Here is a 19,092-nt window from a genome sequence, read left to right on the forward strand (position 1 = left end):
TGGATCTCTGAAGACCTCACCTTCTAGACTAGCCCTGTATGCATCTCAATCTTTCCATCAGGACAGTCAATATAACAGAAATACAATCATGTCAGCATGAGTTAATCAGTCTGATGGCCTGGTGGACGAAGCTGTTGGTCCTGGGGTACCGTTTCCCAGATGGTAGCAGCTGGAACAGTTTGTGGTTGGGGTTACTGGTGTGTGCTGACACCATCAGACCTTAAGACGGAGGAATAGAATTAACCCATCAGGCCCATCGAGACTGCTCAACCATTCTGTCATGGCTGATTTATTAACCCTATCAGCCCCATTCTCCTGCTTTCTCCCTGTAACTTTTGATGCCCCAACTAATCAAGAAACTACCAACCTCCGCTTTGCAATGAATTCCACTGATTCACCACCATCAAGCTGAAGAAATTCCTCCTCATTTCTATTCCGAGTACACTAGTTCTAGACTCCCCCACTATAAGAAAATCCTCTCCACATAAACCCCTTTCAATATTCATAGGTTTCAATGAGATTCCCCCCCTCCCCACCCCGATTCTTCTGAACTCCAGCAAGTGAAGGCTAAGGACCATCAAACACTCCTCATGCATTAATGCTTTCTTTCCTGGATACATTCTTGACCCTTTGCACCTAGGTTTTTGAATTTTCCCCCAAGTTAGAAAATAGTCCATGCCTTTATTCCATCTACTAACATGTATGACCATAAACTTCCCTAAGCTATATTCCATCTTTCACCTCTTTGCCTGTGTTTCTAACCTACTTAAATTCTTCTGCAGACTCCCTGCCTCCTTGACACTATCTGCACCTCCACCATATCGTCTGCAAACTTGGCCACAAATCCATCAACTCCGTCATCCAAATCATTGACATATAACGCAAAAAGAAGTGGTCCCAAAACCACCCCTGCAAAACACCACTAGTCACCGGCAGACAACCAGAAAAAGCCCCCTTTATTTCCACTCTTTGCCTCCTGCCAATCAGTCAATCTGCTATCCATGCTAGTAAATCTCATGTAATACCTGCGCTTCTATCTTGTTAAGCAGCCTCATGTGTGGCACTTTGTCAAAGGCCTTCTGAAAATTCAAGTAAACAACATCCACCGACTCTTCTTTGTCTATCCTGCCTGTTATCTCCTCATAGAATTCCAAAAGATTTGTGGGGAAAGATCTTCCCTTGAGGAATCTATGCTGACTACGGCCCATTTTATCATGTGCCTTCAAGTATCCCAAAAGCACACCCTTAACAATCGACTGCAAACTCTTCACAATCACTGAGGTCAGACTAACTGGCCTATAATTTCAATTTTTCTGCCTCTCTGCATTCTTGGAGAATGGAGTAACATTTGCAGTTTTCCATTCGTCTGGAAGCATGCCAGAATCAAATAATTCTTGGCAGATCACTACTCATTCCCCACAATCTCTTCAACCATGTCTTTCAGAACCCTGGGGTGTACACAATCCCTCCTCCTTGAGAAAACCATTGACCCAACCCGAGACATCCCTGATCCTGGCACCAGGGAGGCAACATGGCATCCGAGTGTCTCTATCGCGCCCACACAATCTGGTCTCTGTTCCTCTGATTATGGAATCTCCCATCACCACTGCAGTTCTCTTCTCCTCTCTGCTCTTCTGAGCCACAGCACCAGACTCAATGCCAGAGACCTGGTCAGTGCGACTCCCCTCTCAACAGTGTCCAAAGTGGGTACTTGAGGTTACAGCCATTGGGCAATACAGAAAAGTATTGATATTACACCAAGTGGGTCCTGACTAGAGTCTTACAAAGGCTCAGCATAATCTCCTTGCTTTTATATTTTATTCCCCTTGAAATAAATGCTAACATTTCACTTGCCTTCTTTACCACAGACTCAACCTGTAAAGTAACCTTCTGGGAGTTTTGCGCGAGGACTCCTAAGTCCTTCTGCACCTCTGATGTTTGAACCTTCTCTCCATTTGGATAATAGTCATCAACTGTTGTTCCTTTTACCAAAATGCATTATCATACATTTCCCAACACTGTATTCCATCTGCCACTTTTTGCCCATTCTTCCAATTTGTCAGAGCCCTGCTACAAACGCATTGCTTCCTCAGCAAGACCTACCCCTCCACCTATCTTTGTATCATCCATAAACTTTGCCATAAAGCCATCAATTCCATTATTTAAACCATTGTCAAACAAAGTGAAAAGTAGCAGTCCCAATACTGACCCCTGAGGAACACCACTTGTCACCGGCAGCCAACCAGAAAGGCCCCTTTTATTCCCACTCGCTCCCTCGTACCTGTCAGCCATTCCTCTATCCATGCCAGTGTCTTTGCTGTAACACCATAATATTTAATCTTGTAAAGAATCAAATGCCTTCTGAAAATCCAATTAAATAACATCCAATGCTTTTCCTTTGCCCGCCATGCTTGTTACTTGCTCAAAGAATTCTAACAGATTTATCAGGCAAGACTTGCCATCACAGAAACTATAGAACCATAGAACATTACAGCACAGAAACAGGCCTTTTAGCTCTTCTTGGCTGTGCCGAACCATTTTTCTGCCGAGTCCCACTGACCTGCACCTGGACCATATCCCTCCATACACCTCTCATCCATGTATCTGTCCAAGTTTTTCTTAAATGTTAAAAGTGAGCCTGCATTCACCACTTCAACTGTCAGCTCGTTCCACACTCCCACTACTCTCTGCGTGAAGAAGCCCCCCCTAATGTTTCCTTTAAACTTTTTCCTTTTCACCCTTAACCCATGACCTCTGGTTTTTTTCTCCCCTAGCCTCAGAGTAAAAAGCCTGCTTGCATTAACTCTAATTATACTCATCATAATTTTATACACCTCTATCGAATCTCCCCTCATTCTCCTATGCTCCGGGGAATAAAGTCCTAACCTATTCAACCTTTCTCTGTAACTCAGTTTCTCAAGTCCCGGCAATATCCTTGTAAACCTTCTCTGCACTCTTTCAACCTTATTAATATCCTTCCTGTAATTAGGTGACCAAAATTGCACACAATACTGCAAATTCGGTCTCACCAATGTCTTATACAACCTCACCATTACATTCCAACTCTTATACTCAATACTTTGATTTATAAAGGCCAATGTGCCAAAAGCTCTATTTACAACCCCATCTACCTGTGACGCCACTTTGAGGGAATTATGTATCTGTACTCCCAGATCCCTCTGTTCTACTGCACTCTTCAGTGCCCTACCATTTACCTTGTATGTTCTACCTTGGTTTGTCCTTCCAAAGTGGAATACCTCACACTTGTCCGCATTAAACTCCATCTGCCATTTGTCAGCCCATTTTTCCAGCTGGTCCAAATCCCTCTGCTAGCTTTGAAAACCATCCTCACTGTCCACTACACCTCCAATCTTTGTATCATCAGCAAAATCAGTGCCAGAGATCCGGCTGCCACAGCTTGTCCCAGGTAAGTCATCCCCGCCAACAGTATCCAAATCAGTATACTTGTTGTTGAGGGGAATGGCCACAGAGGAACGCTGCTCTAATAGCCCTTTCCCCTTCCCTCACCTGACGGTATCCCAATTACCTGTGCCCTGCTCCTTTGGCGTAGCTGCCACCCTGAAACTACTATCTATAAACTCCTCATCCTCCCAAATAATCCGGAGGTCATCCAGCTCCTGCTCCAGTTCCCTAACGCAGTTTGTTAGCAGCTGCAGCTGGATGCACTTCTTGCAGGTATCGTTGTCAGGGACACTGGAGGTCTCCCTGCCTTCCCACGTCCTGCAAGAGGAGCATTCCAACATCCTGCCTGACATTCTCTCTAAACTTACTAGTTAAAAAAGAAATTGAAAGAGTAAAAAACAACAACAAAAACTTACCGGAACCTACCCTCACCTCTGCCTGTTCACGCCGAAGCCTGTTGAACCAAAGCCGTCCCACTCTGACTCAGTCCACTCCGACGATGGCCACTTCGCTAAACGAAACTTCTTTTATAGTGCGCTAGCTGACCGGCTGTCTTCAGCTCCTTCGCCCTCAATTGGTTGGCCATTTAAAAAACTGAAAACGCCCATGAATCCTCTCCTTCTCGAGCTCTGACAATGACCTCTTCGCTAGATGAAACTTCTTTTATAGTGCCATGCTGACTTTGACTTATTTTATCATTCGTCTCCAAGTATCCCAAAACCTCGCCCCTAATAACGGACTCCAACACTTTCCCAACCACGGAGGTTCAGCTAACTGGCCTATAATTTCCTTTCTTTTGTCCTCCTCCCTTCTTAAAGAGTGGAGTGACATTTGCAATCTTCCACTCCTCTGGGACCATGCCAGAATCAAGTGATTCTTGAAAGATCATGACCAATGCATCAGTTTCTCTTCAGCAACCTCTCTCAGGACTGTGGGATGTCGTCCATCTGGTCTTATCCACCTTAAGACCTTTCAGTTTGCCTAGCACTTATTCCTTTGTAATAGCAATGTCACTCACTCCTGCTCCCTGACACTCACAGATCTCTGGCACACTGCTAGTGTCTTCCACAGTGAAAGCAGATGCAAAGTACCCATTAGGTTCATCTGCCATTTCTTTGTCCCCCATTACTACCTCACCAGCATCATTTTCCAGTGGTCCAATATCAACTCTCAACTCCCTTTTACTCTTTACGTAACTAAAAAAAACTTTTAGTATGCTGTTTTATATTATTGGCTTGTTTGCTCTCATATTTCATCTTTTTCTTTCTTATGTCTTTTCAGTTGCCTTTTGTGGGGTTTTAGAAGTTTTCCATCATTCAACTTTTCATTCACTTTTGCTACCTTATATGCCCTTTCCTTGGCTTTTATGCAGTCCCAAAATTCGCTTGTCAACCATGGTTGCCTACCCCTGCCATTTGACAACTTCCTCTGTGGGGCATATCTATCCTGCACCTTGTGAACTATTCCCAGAAACTTCAGCCATCTCTGCTCTGCCGTCATCCCCACCAGTATCCTCCTCCAATCCAACGGGGCAAGCTCCTCTCTCATGCCTCTGTAACTCCCTTTATTCCATTGTGATACTGATACACATGACTTCTGCTTCTCCCTCTCAAATTACAGTATGAATTCAATCATATTATGGTCACTGCTTCCTAAGGATTCCTTTACATTAAGCTCCCTAATAAGATCCAGGTTATTACACAACATCCAATCTAAGATAACCTTTTCCCGAGTAGGCTCAAGCAAAAGCTGCTCTAAAATACCATCACAAATTCCCTCTCTTGTGATCAGACACCAACATGATTTTCCCAATCCCCTTGCATCTTGAAGTCCTCCATTACAATTGTGCCATTACCCTTATTACATGCCTTTTCCAGATCCCTTTGCAATCTCAACCTCACATCTTAGGTACTGTTTGGAAGCCTATGTATGATTCCCATAACTTTTTTTTTACCCTTGCAGTTTCTTCGATCCACCCACAAAGACTGAACATTCTCTCACCCTATGTCACCTCTTTCAAAAGATGTAATTCCATCTCTTACCAACAGAGCCACACCAACACCTATGTCTTCCTGCTTGTCCTTTCAATATAAAGTATATCCGTTGATGTTAAGCCCACCTATTGACTCAGTGATGCCCAAAACATCATTCCGATCAATCTCTAACTGTACCATGGGTTTGTCCACCGTATCCCGAATACTACATGCATTTAAATATATCACCTCCAGTCCTGCATTCTTCTCCCTTTTGAATTTTGCCTCTGTGGTACAATTTAACCCTTTGCTCTGTCTGCATTTGTACCCAGTCATTGGCTTGTCCTTCCTTACATTCAGGTTACACCCATCATCTGCTTGTAAACCTGCTGGCTCATCCTCAGCTCTATAAACTGGTTCCCATCCCCCTGCCATATTAGTTTAAACCACTCCCAACATCTCTAGTGAATCTGCCCGGAAGAATATTGGTCCCCCTCAGATTCAAGTGCAACCCGATCCTTTTGCACAGATCACACCTGCCCCAGAAGAGGTCCCAGTTATCCAGAAATCTGAATCCCTACCCCCTGCTCCACAGGAGGGGGAAAGGGGTTAAGAAGCCCGTGGCAATTCCCCTCAACAACAGGTATATCACTTCGGATATTGCTGGGGTGGGGAGGGGTGACCTAACAGGAAAGTCACAGTGGTTGGGTCTCTGGCTCTGTGACTCAGAAGGGAAGTGATGGGGGGAGAAATGGCATGTTGCGGTGATAAGAGATTCAGTATTTCGGGGAACAGAATGAAGGTTCTGTGGGCAAGAACAAGATTCTCAGCTGGTATGTTGCCTCCAGGGTGCCAGGGTCCAGGGTATCTTGGATTGAGACCTCAGTAATCTTAACTGGGAGGGTGAACAGCCAGACGGTTGTGGTCCATGTAGATGACATGGGTAGGGTGAGTGACGAGGTTCAACAGAGGGATTTCAGGGAGTTAGGTGCTAAGTTAAATGGCAGAACCTCCAGGGTTGTGACCCAGGATTGCTTCCTGTGCCACGTGCTAGTGAGACCAGAACTAGGAATATCATACAGTTTAACATGTGGCTAAGGAGTTGGTGTAGGAGGGAGGGCACAAGATTTCTGTATCATTGGGCACAAGATTTCTGTATCATTGGGCTCTCCTCCAGGGAAGGTGAGATGTGTACAGAAGAGACGGTTGCCACCTGAACTGGAGGAGGACCAGGGTGGGAAGGTTTGTTAATACTGCACAATAAACTAGAGTTACAGGAGGATGGGAAACGAAGTGCCAGAACAGTTAGTGGAGAGGTCATGGAGACAGATGTTTCAGCCTCAGACAAAGTCAGGAATCATAACGTTGAGCAGGGTGTGACTAATGCCCTGAGCTGCATATCCATCAATGCAAGAATTATCGTAGGAAAGGCGGATCAGCCATGATGTAATGGTGGATCAGGCTCAATGAGCCAAATCGTCTGATTCTGCTCCTATATCTTATAGTCTTATTGTCTTAGAATTCCTTCCAATAACCTTCCCACTACTGATGACCGGCTCACTGGCCTATTAAACAGCAGATCAACATTAGCTATCCTCCAATCCTTCGGTACCTCACCTGTCACTGAGGATGATTTAAATGTCTCTGCTATGACCCCGGCAATTTCTGCCCTTGCATCTCTCAGGGTCCAAGGGATCAGCTTCTCAGACACTGGGGGTTTATACACCCTGATTTGCCTCAAGACAGCAAACACCTCCTCCTGTGTAATCAGTATTGGGTGCATTACCTTGCTACTGCTTTGTCTCGTTTCTATCGACTCCGTGTCTGTCTCCTGAGTAAATACAGATGAAAACATCCATTTAAGATCTCCCCATCTCTTTTCACTGCATGAGCAGATCACCATTCTGATCTTCCAGGCAACCAGTTTTGTCCCTTGCAACCCTTTTGCTCTTAACATATCTCTAGAATGCCACAGGACCTTCCTTCATCTTGTCTGTAAGGGAACCTCGTACTTCTTTTAGCCCTGATTTTCTTCTCAAGTGTTCTCTTGCATTTCATTTTCTCCATAAATACCTCATTTGTTCCTACCTGCCTATACATGCTATGCACCTCTCTTTTTTTAACCAGGGCCTCAGTATCTTTTGAAAACCAAGGCTCCCTGAATCTGTTATCTCTACATTTTATTCTGACAGTCACACACAAACTTTGATCTCTGGAAATTTCACCTTTGAAGGCCTCCCACTTACCAAGCACACCTTTGGCAGAAAACAGCCTGTCGCAATCCACACTTCCCAGATCATTGTCGACACCATCAAAATCGACCTTTCTCCAATTTAGAATCTCATCCCGAAACCAGATCTAACTTTTTCCATATTTACTTTGAACTAATGACACTGAGATCACTAAATGTCAAGTGTTCCCCAACACAAAGTAATGTCACCTGCCCTGTCTCATTCCCTAATAGCAGATCCAGTATCGCACTCTCTTGTTGGGACTTCTACGTACTTATTACGAAAGCTTTCCAGAACACATTTGACAAACTCTATAATATCTACTCCTTTAACAGTACGGGAGTCCCAGTGAATACGTGGAAAGTTAAAATCACCTACTATAACAACCTTACTTTTTTTGCAACAGTCTGTGATGTCACGATAATTTTTTCCTCTAATTCCCTCAGACTGGTGGATGGTCTATAATATAGCCCCACTAACGTGGTCGTATGTTTCTGAATTCTCAGTTCCATCATAACGCTTCACTGGGGAGTTTTCCAGTCTGTCCTGACTAAGCACTGCCATGACATTTTCCTTGACTAGTAATGCCCCCTTCTTTAATCCCTCCCACTCTGTTCTGTATAAACCAACAGAACACCTGAATATTAGACCATAAGATCATAAGACCTAGGAGCAGAATTAGGCCATTTGGCCCATCGAGTCTGCTCCGCCATTCAATCACAGCTCATCCTTTTATTTTCTCCTCCTCAACCCCAGTTCCCGGCCTTCTCCCCGTAACCTTTGATGCCATCTCCAAACAAGAACCTATCAATCTCTGCCTTAAATACACCCAACGACCTGGCCTCCACAGCTGTATGTGGCAACAAATTCCACAAATTCACCACCCTTTGGCTAAAGAAATTTCTCCGCATCTGTTCTAAAAGGGTGCCCCTCTATCCTGAGGCTGTGCCTTCTTGTCATAGACTCTCCCACAATGGGAAACATGGAAACATTCTTTCCACCTCTATTCTGTCTCGGCGTTTCAACATTCAAAAGGTTTCAATGAGATCCCTCCTCATCCTTCTGAATTCCAGTGAGTACAGACCCAGAGCCATGAAACGCTCCTCGTGTGATAACCCTTTCATTCCTGGAATCATCCTTGTGAACCTCCTCTGGACCCTCCCCAATGCCTAAGATGAGGGGCCCAAAACTGTTCACAATACTCAAGGTGAGGCCTCACCAGTGCCTTATAAAGCCTCAGCATCACATCCTTGCTCTTGTATTCTAGACCTCATGCAATGAATGCTAACAATGATTGCATTTGCCTTCCTCACCACTGACTCAGCCTGCAAGTTAACCTTCAGGGTGTTCTGCACAAGGACTCCCAGTCCCTCTGCATCTCAGATTCATGGAGTTTCTCCCTGTTAGAAAATAGACCACACATTTATTTCTACTACCAAAGTCATGATAATGCATTTTCCAACATTGTATTTCATTTGCCACTTTCTTGCCCATTCTTCTCATCTGTCTAAGTCCCTCTGCATCCTACCTGTTCCCTCAACACTACCTGTCCCTCCACCAGTCTTTGTATCATCTGAAAACTTGGTAACTAAGCCATCTATTCCATCATCTAAATCATTCTTTACAACATAAAAAGAAGTGATCCCAACAGCGACCCCTGCGGAACACCACTAGTCACTGGCAGCCAACCAGAAAAGGATCTTTTTATTCCCATTTGCTACCTCCTACCACTCAGCCAATGCTCTAACCACATTAGTAACTTTCCTGTAATATCATGGGCTCTCAACTTAGTAAGCAGCCTCATGTGTGGCACCTTGTCAAAGGTCTCCTGCAAGTTCAAATACACAACATCCACTGCATCCCCTTTATCTATCCTAAATGTCATCTCCTCAAAGAACTCCAACAGGTTCGTCTGGCAGGATTTTCCCTGAAGGAAACCATGCTGACTTTATATTATCTTGTCCTGTGTCACCAAGTACTCCATCACCTCATCCGTAACAATTGACTCTAACATCTTTCCAACCACTGAGGTCAGGCTAACAGGTCTATAATTTTCTTTCTGCTGCCTTCCTCCTTTCTTAAAGAATGGAGTAACATTTTCAGTTTTCCAGTCCTCTGGCACCATGCCAGAGTACAATGATTTTTGAAAACACAAAATGCTGGCAGAACTCAGCAGGCCAGACAGCATCTATGGGAAGAGGTAGTGATGACGTTTCGGGCCGAAACCCTTCATCAGGAGGGTTCCTCCTGATTTCTCCTCCTCTGACTCCTGATGAAGGATTTCGGTCTGAAACGTCGTCACTACCTCTTCCCATAGGTGCTGTCTGGCCTGCTGAGTTCTGCCAGCATTTTGTGATTTTATTTATTTCCAGCATCTGCAGATTCACTCATGTTGCCAATGATTTTTGAAAGATCATTTCTAATGCAACTACAATCTCTAACGCTACCTCTTTCAGATCCCTAGGGTGCAGTTCATCTGGTCTGGGTGACTTATGTACTTTTAGGTCTTTCAGCTTTTTGAGCACTTTCTCTCTTGTAACAGTAACTGCACTCACTTCCTTCACACACTACAACATCAGGACTACTGCTGGTGTCTCCCACAGTGAAGACTGATGCCAAATACTCATTTAGTTCATCAGCCCTCTCCTTGACCCCCGTTATTATTTCTGCTGCTTCATTTTCAAGCAGTCCTATATCCACTATCATTTCTCTTTTATATTTAACATACTTGAAAAAGCTTTCACTATCCACTTTGATATTATTTGCGAGCTTGCTTTCATATTCCATCATTCCCTTCTAATCATTCTTCTCGTTGCTCTCTGTAGGTGTTTAAAAAGTTCCCAATCCTTTAGTTTGTCACTAATTTTTGCTTTGTTGTATGCCCTCTCTTTTGTTTTTACAATAGTTTTGACTTCCCTTGTTAGCCACAGTTATGCTATTTTACCATTTGAGTAAATCTTCATTTTTACAATACACATGTCCTGCACCTTCCTCATTTTCCCCAGAAACGCACACCATTGCTGCTCTGTCATCCCTGCCAGCAGCTCCTTCCAGTTTACTTTGGCCAACTCCTCTCTCATACCACTGTAATTCTCCTGATATGACAGACTCAACAACAACATGTTTCTCTCTCCACAGATGCTGCCTGACCTGCTGAGTATTTCAATGATTCTCTGATTACAACCCAGGGAAAAAATGTGCAGAATCGTCATTACATTCCCTTGAGAGAAAGTGTATCGTACATTTAATAAGGATAACATTCCCCTAAACTATCTAAGTCTCTCTGCAGACTCTCCGTTTCCTCAACACTACCTGCTCCTCCACCTATCTTTGTATCATTGGCAAATTTAGCCACAAATCCATTAATCCCATAGTCCAAATCATTGACATACATCGTAGAAAGCAGCGGTCCCAACACTGACCCCTGTGGAACTCCACTGGTAACCAGCAGCCAGCCAGAATAGGGTCTCTTTATTCCCACTCTCTGTTTTCTGCTGATCAGCAAAGCTCCACCCATGCTAGTAACTTCCCTGTAATTCCACGGGCTCTTAGCTTGCTAAGCAGCCTCATGTGTGGCACCTTGTCAAAGGCCTTCTGAAAATCCAAGTACACCACATCTACTACATTTCCTTGTTTACACTGCTTGTAATTTCCTCAAAGAATTGAAGTAGTTTGTCAGATAGGATTTCCGTTCCAGGAAACAATGCTGGCTTTGGCCTGTCTTGTCATGTACTCCAGGTACTCTGTAATCTCATCCCTGACAATCGAATCGAACAACTTCCCAACGATTGATGTCAGGCAAACAGGTCTATAGGGGGGTTTCCATCCTTATTAATTCAAATATTCCTTTTGAACTCCATAATAAGATATCTGACACAAATGGCCGTTTTATTATCGTTTCTGGTAAATTATATAATACTAAAGTTGTACTAGCAAACCTGTATGCTCCCAATTTTGACGATGTTAATTTTTTTGAACGTTTTTTTCTCCTCACCACCAGATTTAAATTCATATTCTCTTATACTGGGTGGCAACTTTACTCATTTGTTAGATCCCAATTTGGATCGATCGTCCCCTGTTACTAGATCACCTACTAAATCTGCTTTAGCTATTCACTCTTTTCTTTCTAATTATGGTATCTCTGATAAATGGTGTTTCCTTCATCCTATTGAGAGAGATTATTCCTTTTTTTCACATGTTCACCATATCTTTACTAGAATTGACTATTTTTTAATTGATAATCAACTTATTTCATTTGACAATTTTTGTGACTATCAGAGTATACTGATTTCTGATCATGCTCCAATTACTTTGTCTTTAAATTTTCCTGGTCTCCCTCAGAGGAATAAACATTGGCGTTTTAACCTGACTTTATTATCGGATGATGATTTTCTAAAATTTATTAAGGATCAGATAACTTTTTATTTAAACACTAATACGTCATCTGAAATGTCCCAGATTGTCTGGGATGCCATGAAAGCATATTTGAGGGGGTCAAATAATCTCATATACAGCAAATCTTATAGATTTGCTGTATATGAGATTCCGTATAGATCGATTAGACCTAATTAATCAGATTAAAGAATTAGATCAATTATATGCTTAAACTAATAACCCTGAATTATATAAGAAGCGTGTAGAACTTCAAACTAAATTTGACCTTCTTTCTACTCAACCTGTTGAACGTCAACTTCTTGAAAGTAAGAGTCGCTTTTATATTCACGGTGACAAATCTGGTAAATTTCTAGTTAATCAGTTGAGGCGTTCTAAAGCTAAACAACATATCACAAAGATCCGGAAGGAGAACGGGGCTATTACATCGGATCACTCAGAAATCAATGACGCATTTAAAAATAATTACTCTCGGCTTTATTCCTCTGAATCTCTGAATGAGAATATTTCTGTTGATCTTTTCTTAAATACTCTGAATATCCCTTCACTTTTATCTGATTTTAAAGCAAAACTTCTTGAGCCTATATCATTAGAAGAAATATCTTTTGCAATTTCTGCACTGCCTTCAGGCAAATCTCCTGGACCTGATGGGTTCCCCGTAGAATTTTATAAATCATTCTCTCCACTCCTTTCTCCTCAGTTACTCTCAGTACTATCTGACTTGTTTAACTATGGTAAATTGCTACCCTCATTTAATGAGGCATGTATTATTCCTTTATTAAAAAAGGGTAAAGACCCAACAGAGTGTTCCTCGTACATGCCGATCTCTTTGCTTAATGTTGATGTTAAAATCTTGGCCAAAGTCTTGGCTCATAGATTAGAAACTGTTATACCCTCTATTATTTCTGATGATCGAACTGTTTTTATTAAAAACTGTCTTCCTTTTTTTAACATACGGTGTCTATTTAATATTTTATATTCACCTTCAACTGGGATTCCTGAATGCATTATTTCTGTCGATGCGGAGAAAGCATTTGATCGTATAGAGTGGAACTACCTCTTTGTGGTTTTAGAAAAATTTGACTTTGGTCAAAGTTTTATCTCTTGGATCAAGTAGCTGTATCTATGTCCTACCGCCTCTGTTTTGACTAATTCTCAGCAATCCCAGTTATTTAACCTCAAACATGGCACCCGTCAAGGATGCCCTTTAAGTCCCTTTCTCTTTGATTTGGCTGTAGAACCTCTGGCGATAGCATTCCGAAGCTGTCCTGAATTGACCGGGATTTGGAGGGGGTGTTGAGCATAAAGTTTCTCTTTATGCTGATGATCTATTACTTTTTCTTTCAAATCCATCCACATCCTTACCTCCAATGTTTTCACTTCTTGATCAATTTAGCCAGTATCTGGCTATAAACTTAATTTGCATAATAGTGAACTTTTCCCAGTTAATAAAGAAGCACAAATATTAGCATTTTGTGACCTCCCCTTTAAAGTAGTTCATAATCAATTTACTTACCTTGGTATTACAGTTACAAGGAAGTTTAAATATCTTTTTCGTGAAAATTTTGCCAATCTTTTATACACTACAAAACAGATTCTGTCACAATGGTCACCTCTATCTATGTCCTTGGTAGGTCGTACTAATGTTATTAAAATGTACGTTCTCCCTAAATTTTTATATTTATTTCAATCTAACCCAATTTTTATTTCTAAAACCTTTTTTGATTCCTTAGACTCTATTATTTTGTCCTATCTGTGGAAGAATAGACGTTCTAGAATTAATAAAGTTTATCTTCAAAAATCTAAAAAAGAGGGTGGCATGGCCTTACCTAATTTTCGTTTATACTACTGGGCAGCTAACATTCATTGCACTATTTTTTGGTCTTTTTTTCATAGCCAATCTGAGTGCCCTAATTGAGTAGCAATGGAGCTGAATTCCACTAAAGATCTATCTATTTCTGCACTTCTTGGTTCTGCACTCCCTAGTAGTTTGTCCAGATTAATTGTTAATCCTCTTGTTAGACACACTTTGTGAATATGGGCCCAGTTTAGGAAATTTTATGGTTTTTATGGTTTTTCCTTTTCTAGTCCTATCTTACATAATCATCTTTTTCTACCTACTATGTATAATTCAACATTCTATGATTGGTATAGGAAGGGCATTAGACATTTTGAAGATCTTCTTATCGATAATCGCTTCGCATCCTTTCAACAGCTCTCTGCTGTTCAATCTGCCTAATGCCCATTTCTTTAGATATCTCCAAATCAGACACTTTATCAATCCTTTAATTCCCAACTTCCCTGAAATGCCCGAGAAAAATGCTATGGATTTCTTTCTTTCTATTAATCCACTGGGTAAAGGCTTAACATCCTTTATCCATGATAAATTAGTTTCCTTACGGCGTGTCCCTGTGGATAATATTAGAATGGCTTGGGAGCATGACTTAAATATTCCTTTATCTGATGAGATTTGGGACTCGATTCTCAAATCGGTTAATTCAACCTCTCTTTGTGCTCGCCGCTGCCTTTTACAGTTTAAGGTTGTTCATAGAGCCCATATGTCCAAATCTAAATTATCTCAATTTTACCCTAATATTAGTCCTCTTTGTGATAAATACAAAAGTGACGAGGCTTCTCTTATTCATATGTACTGGACCTGTCCTAGCTTACAGAAATTTTGGAAAGATGTTTTTATAACTTTATCCTGTATTCTGAATCACCACTTAGAACCTAACCCTTTAATTGCTCTGTTTGGTTTCTTGGGTGAGACAGATGTACGTTTGAGTTCGACTAAATGTTGAATATTATCTTTTGCTTCTCTCCTGGCTAGATGTCTAATCCTCCTTAGATGGAGAGATGTTGCCCCACCCATGCATGGTCAATGGCTTAACGATATCATGTCCTGTTTAGACCTTGAAAAAATCCATTATTCAATTCTTAATTCGGATATAAAGTTTCATAAGGTCTGGGGACCTTTTGTTGAGTATTTTCATAATTTTCCTCTTAATTAAGTTTTTTTTCAGTCCCTTGCTTTCAGCTCTTTTTTTTTGGTAGTAGGCATTATTACCTTCTGTTTTCAGGTGTATTTACAGTTTTGGGGGTTTGAATGTTCTGATTTATATTTTCTACATTTTGTTTTGGTTGGTCTGGAGTTTTTTTTGTTGTGGGGCTTGGGGAGGATACTAACTTTACATGACTTCAATTTGGGTGCTTTCTCAATTATCTTTTTTTGTATTATATTACTATTGTATGGTTATCTTGCACTGTACTAATTTTCTACTTTGTTTTGGTTTTTTTTTATTTGTAGCGTTGTAGAAAAAGCAGTAAAAAATCAATTAAAAAAAAGAAAATATGGTGAATGGGGTTTAGCATAGAACATAGAACAATACAGCATAGTACAGGCCCTTTGGCCCACAATGTTGTGCTGACCCTCAAACCCTGCCTCCCATATAACCCCCCACCTTAAATTCCTCCTTATTCCTGTCTAGTAGTCTCTTAACTTTCACTAGTGTATCTGCCTCCACCACAGGCTCAGGCAGTGCATTCCACGCACCAACCACTCTCTGAGTAAAAACCCTTCCTCTAATATCCCCCTTGAACTTCCCACTCCTTACCTTAAAGCCATGTCCTCTTGTACTGAGCAGTGGTGCCCTGGGGAAGAGACACTGGCTGTCCACTCTGTCTATTCCTCTTAATATCTTGTACACCTCTATCATGTCTCCTCTCATCCTCCTTCTCTCCAAAGAGTAAAGCCTTAGTTCCCTTAATCTCTGATCATAATCCATACCCTCTAAACCAGGCAGCATCCTGGTAAATCTCCTCTGTACCCTTTCCAATGCTTCCACATCCTTCCTATACTGAGGCGACCAGAACTGGACACAGTACTCCAAATGTGGCTTAACCAGAGTTTTATAGAGCTGCATCATTACATCGCGACTCTTATGAATGCTAATACTCCATAAGCTTTCTTAACTACCTTATCTACTTGTGAGGCAACTTTTAGGGATCTGTGGACATGTACCCTCCAGATACCTCTGCTCCTTCACACTACCAGGTATCCTGCCATTTACTTTGTACTCTGCCTTGGAGTTTGTCCTTCCAAAGTGTACCACCTCACACTTCTCTGGGTTGAACTCCATCTGCCACTTCTCAGCCCACTTCTGCATCCTATCAATGTCTCTGCAATCTTCAACAATCCTCAACACTATCCACAACACCACCAACCTTTGTGTCATCTACAAACTTACCAACCCACCCTTCTACCCCCACATCCAGGTCATTAATAAAAAAGTAAAAATGAAAAATAGGGGTCCCAGATCCGATCATTGTGGGACACCACTAGTCACAACCCTCCAATCTGAGTGTACTCCCTCCACCACAACCCTCTGCCTTCTGCAGACAAGCCAATTCTAAATCCACCTGGACAAACTTCCCTGGATCCCATGCCTTCTGACTTTCTGAATAAGCCTACCGTGTAATGCATACAATTGTAAGTTGTTGCACTTTGGGAGGACAAACTGGGATAGGACTGACACAGTGAATGGTAGGGATCTGGGGTTTGTGATAGAGGAACGTGGGAATCGAGATTTATTATTCCTTGAAAGTGGCATCACAGGTAGATCGGGTGGTACGGAGAGTTTTTGGCTCATCGCTTCAGAAATGAGTACGTTGAGTATACAAGTTTGGATGATATGTTTGAAGTTCTATAAGATGAAGGTGCTCTAATATGGAGTATTGTTGCATTTCCGGCCACTGACCTACAGGAAAGATATCAATAAGCTTGAAAGAGTGCAGAGAAAATCTACAGGATGTTGCCAGGACTTGAGGATCCAAGTTATGGGAAAAGGTTGAATAGTTTAGGACTTTATTCCTGGATTGTATGAGAATGAGCAGAGATAGAACATAGTAACATAAAAACCTACAGCACAATACAGGCCCTTCGGCCCACAATGCTGTGTCAAACATGTCCTTACTTTATAAATTACCTCGGGTTACCCATAGCCCTCTATTTTTCTAAGCACCATGTACGTATCCAGAAGCCTCTTAAAGGACCCAGTTGTATCCACCTACACCACCATCACCAGCAGCACTTTCCATGCGCTCACCACTCTCTGCATAAAATACTTACCCCTGACATCTCCTCTGTACCTACTTCCAAGCACCTTAAAACTATGCCCTCTCATGTTAGCCATTTCAGCCCTGGGAGAAAAAGCCTTTGACTAGCCACACGATCAATGCCTTTCATCATCTTGTACACCTCTATCAGGTCACCTCTCATCCTCCGTCGCTCCAAGGAAAAAATGCTGAGTTCACTCAGCCTATTCTCATAAGCATGCTCCCCAATCCAGGCAACATCCTTGTAAATCTCCTCTGCACCCTTTCTATAGTTTCCACATCCTTCCTGTAGTGAGGTGACCAGAACTGAGCACAGTACTCCAAGTGGGGTCTGACCAGAGACCTATATAACTGTAACTTTACCTTTTGGCTCTTGAAATCAATCCCACACTTGATGAAGGCGAATGCACCGTATGCCTTCTTATCCACGCAGTAAACATGCAAAGCTACTTTGTGTCCTAATGACTTGGATCCCAAGATCCCTCTGATCCTCCACACTGCCAAGAGTCTTACCATTAATACTATATTCTGCCATCATATTTGACCTACCAAAATGAACCACCTCAAATTTATCTGGGTTGAACTCCATCTGCCACTTCTCACTCCAGTTTTGCATCTTTTCAATGTCTCGCTGTAACCTCTGACAGCCCTCCACACTATCCATAACACCTCCAACCTTTGTATCATCAGCAAATTTACTAACCCATCCCTCCACTTCCTCATCCAGGTTATTTATAAAAATCACGAAGAGTAGGGGCCCCAAAACAGATCTCTGGGGCACAACACTGGTCACCGACCTCCATGCAGAATATGACCCGTCTACAACCTCTCTGCTTTCTGTGGGCAAGCCAGTTCTGGATCCACAAAGCAATGTCTTCTTGGATCCCATGCCTCCTTACTTTCTCAATAAGCCTTACATGGGCTACCTTATCAAATGCCTTGCTGAAATCCATATACACTACATCTACTGCTCTACCTTCATCAATGTGTTTAGTCACATCCTCAAAAAATTCAATCAGTCTCGTAAAGCACAACCTGCCTTTGACAAAGCCATGCTGACTATTCCTAATCATGTTATGCCTCTCCAAAAGTTCATAAATCCTGCCTCTCAGGATCTTTTCCATCAACTGACCAAACACTGAAGTAAGACTCAATGGTCTTTAATTTCCTGGGCTATCTTTACTCCCTTTCATGTATAAAGGAACAACATCCGCAATCCTCCAATCCCCCGGAACCTCTCCCGTCCCCATTGATGATGCAAAGATCATTGCCAGAGGCTCAGCAATCCCCTCCCTCACCTCCCATTGTAGCCTGGGATATATCTCGGTGACTTATCTAACTTGATGCTTTCCAAAAGCTCAGCACATCCTTTTTCTTAATGTCTCCTCTGGTTCCATACACAATTCTCCACTGTCACACTTGATTGGTCCTATTCTCTCATGTCGTATCCTCTTGCTGTTCACATACTTGTAGAATGTCTTGGGGTTTTCCTTAATCCTGCTCATCAAGGCCTTCTCATGGCCCCTTCTGGCTCTCCTAATTTCATTCTTAAACTCCTTCCTGCTAGCCTTAAATTTTTCTAGATCTCTGTCATTACCTAGTTTTTTGAACCTTTCATAAGCTTTTCTTTTTCTTTCTAAATCTTTTTATTAATATTAGTAATATGGACAGAATACAGATGATATATTGATAAAGAAATTACCAACATACACATTCCATTACATATGGAAAAAAAACATACATAATAGTTACAATATAAATGAGTTTACCAAGACATAAGCCATAAGATATATGTATGGACATAGTAAATCTAAATATTTCATAATGTATAATATAAAAAAAACAGAAAAAAGAAAGAAAAAAAAACAAAAAAAAATTTATATAATGCAAAACTAACTAATCTAATCTAATAACTATAACTAATAAGTAATATAAAAGAAAGAAAAACAAACAAAAGA

At 41.7% G+C, this 19,092-nt stretch overlaps 1 protein-coding gene across 2 annotated transcripts in view; it reads left to right on the top strand.

Moving 5' to 3' along the window:
- Positions 1-19,092, top strand: part of LOC132392006 (interferon-induced very large GTPase 1-like) — a 55,571-nt gene that overhangs the window by 15,110 nt on the left and 21,369 nt on the right. The gene's annotated exons all lie outside the window — the stretch shown is intronic.

The sequence above is a fragment of the Hypanus sabinus genome, chromosome 3 (assembly GCF_030144855.1).
Source record: "Hypanus sabinus isolate sHypSab1 chromosome 3, sHypSab1.hap1, whole genome shotgun sequence".
Lineage (NCBI taxonomy): Eukaryota > Metazoa > Chordata > Chondrichthyes > Myliobatiformes > Dasyatidae > Hypanus > Hypanus sabinus.